The following is a 2,681-nucleotide window of genomic DNA, read 5'->3' as shown; positions in this document are numbered from 1 at the left end:
ATTCTCAGGCTAACACCAGCTGAAAAGTGGACCCAACATTTATCAGAATTGGCTCTTTAAAGTCAGCAAGACCTGCCAGTGAACCTTCTACCATTGTTTTCATCGAGATGGAAGAGCTACACCAAACCAAAACCCTGGGCCCCCAGCCAGAACACACCCTTGTGCTGTGGGAAATGTACATAGTTGGTTGTAGACGCAAATACAGAGATAAACCATTTTTCCAGACAAGCAGACATGCTTTACTTTAAATGGGCACATAGATAATAAGATGTGTGGTCCAATATATTATTACTTAACAGTACTCTATTCTTGCAATCAAGCTGATGCTTTATGGGAACCATTTCCCCCTGACTATGTGAACAATAGGGACCATGGGCCAGATTTGACCCACAAGAGATCCAGTCAAGGTCAATAGGTCACTATGCCTGTGGCAGTCACTCCTAACTGAAGGAGACTTACACTGAAGCCATCACAGCTCCTGTACGGGTAGCCAAAGAAATCTAAACTCTCCGAACTTTCCAGATTCGTGCCCATGTTTCAGCTTTAATCGAAGGACACGTCTGGGAGAGTGACAAGAATTTCAGGGAAGACTGGCAAAGAGCACTGAAATTTTCTGTCGTGGGGTGGAGAAAGAGTAGCTAAAAGAAAAAGTGAATAGAGAAATTTTCATAACTGAGTTGAACAGGGCACAACACACACTCAGTGGGGTGGGGGGACTCCAAGACGCTATCACAGATGTAAGTTACCACAGAACTCTTCTGTGCCTAGATACCCCAACTGTATTCAGAGTCTAGGCTTAATCCATAGCCTCGTGGAATCAGGGGAAGCAAGGGGACAATAACTCATGCATGGCGAATAAAAGGCCACCCATTCTAGCAGCAGGAAATAGTTACTTTTGACACATCTGTGATTACCAGTAAGCTCCCAGACCAGACACCATGGTTCACGCTACGGCTGAGGAGAAGGATATCTTTGCAAGCCCATGGGGCAAGGTGCATGTGGAAGAGGTTGGGCAGACACGTTCTCGGGAACATTTGCTCTGCCTCTGCCATCATGAGAAACTCCAAGGGAAGTTCCGTGGCAAGGTGTTGACTTCCTTCAGAGAAGCTACAAGGAACCTGGACGATCTCAAGGCCACTTTTGTCCAGTTGAGTGGGCTACCCTGGGACATGCTCCAGGTGGACCCTGGGACCTTCAGGGTGAATCCAGGAGATGCTCAGATCCTCTTGCTCTGAACCTCGGGATGCCTCAGACAGCTGAGCACCGACCTGACTGCAGCCAAGGATGGCTGTGGGAGGGGGGATATTTGGAAACACTGGCGTTGAGAGGACGGAACTAAGCCCAAAGGGCCTAAGGAGTGCTTCTCAAAAATCTAGAGGGACTCATTTGAACTCTATGGGCTTTTAGAAGAGACTTGTATAGACTATTGGTAAGTGCAATGGTCTGGAAGGAACTTGAACTTTACTTTTTATTTTTGACTTTTTTCCCTCTGGGAGGCAGAAAAAAACAAAGCCAAGGAGAAATATCTATGCAGGCGTATGCTGGTTCTATATAAAGAAGGAACCTAGGGTTCACGAATCTATTGCTAAGGTTATTCACATATTGGCTGGATATTGGTACAAAATTGCCCCCAGAGACCCATTTCAACCTTACATCCTATAAATCCTGAAATGGGGCAGAGTGTCCCTGAGGGAGGGAAATGGCAAGAACATGGGGCTTGGGGTGCATATGGAAAGGAAGCCATGAATTTTTGTTTTTTAGCCCACAAAATATGAGGGTGGTGGTGGTGAGAAGAAAGAAAAAGTGAAATCATGGCCACGTACTAGTCTTGCAGGGCAAACACACTTGTGTTAGTGACCAAGCAAGACGCTAGGCTTGAAGGAAATTGTCATTGGTGTGGTTCTGAATGGGAGCTGGGTGGCCAGGTACCTGGAGGCCCGCGGGGCACTATGTTCATTGTACCCATCTATTTCCTCTTGCCGCCTCCACAGCTCCTGGGAAACATGCTCGTGACTGTTTTGTCAGACTATTTTGGCGAGGAATTCACCCCCTAGGTGCAGGCTGCCTGGCAGAAGATGGTGACTGGAGCAACTAATGCCCTGACCCATAGAGATCCAATGGTGTAGAGTCACCAGGAACAGCTTTATTTTCAAACAATAGCAATGGCAGTGGTAGCATTAGTAACAGTAATAATCATAATGGTAATAATAGTGCTCTGCTAAAGAATTCTTCAGTAATCGTCTTCAGTTCTACTTTTCCCATTGCTGTTAAACTCGTAGGAACCCCAGGAATTATATGTTGAATTCTAAGTGTGAGTGTGTGTGTGTGTGTGTGTGTGTGTGTGTACGTGTGTGCAATTTCCCCATTCAATTTTTGTATGAAGTAAAGATTTTGGCAAGCAAATAAAAAACAAGGCAATGAAAGGAATATGTGCCTGGGCCATACACCTGGGGAGAACATACACTTGGGGGCTCTTCAGGTTAAAGCTGCAGACGTGGGGGGGCTCTGATGAGAGAGGGCTGGTGTCATGGGACAAGAACTCCTCCGAACCTGAGATTATATGGGCCTGAGTGAAGATGCCAGTGAAAACCAAGGATGTGGGTGGAGGTTGAGTACCAGTGTGGGGATTCTTCGGAGGAAAATTAACCCAGGTCTGAAAAGGGCAGGGTCCGGTCAAGGAC

The 2,681-nt window shown here is 46.5% G+C and overlaps 1 pseudogene; it reads left to right on the top strand.

The window, feature by feature from the left end:
• The first annotated feature begins 938 nt into the window (after positions 1-938).
• Positions 939-2,126, top strand: LOC123000494 (hemoglobin subunit gamma-like; annotated as a pseudogene).
• The last annotated feature ends 555 nt before the right edge of the window (positions 2,127-2,681 follow it).

Source organism: Ursus arctos, unplaced genomic scaffold (genome assembly GCF_023065955.2).
Source record: "Ursus arctos isolate Adak ecotype North America unplaced genomic scaffold, UrsArc2.0 scaffold_22, whole genome shotgun sequence".
Classification (NCBI taxonomy): Eukaryota; Metazoa; Chordata; class Mammalia; order Carnivora; family Ursidae; genus Ursus; species Ursus arctos.
Note: the sequence above shows the minus strand (reverse complement) of the source record. Positions and strands in the feature narration are given on the sequence as shown.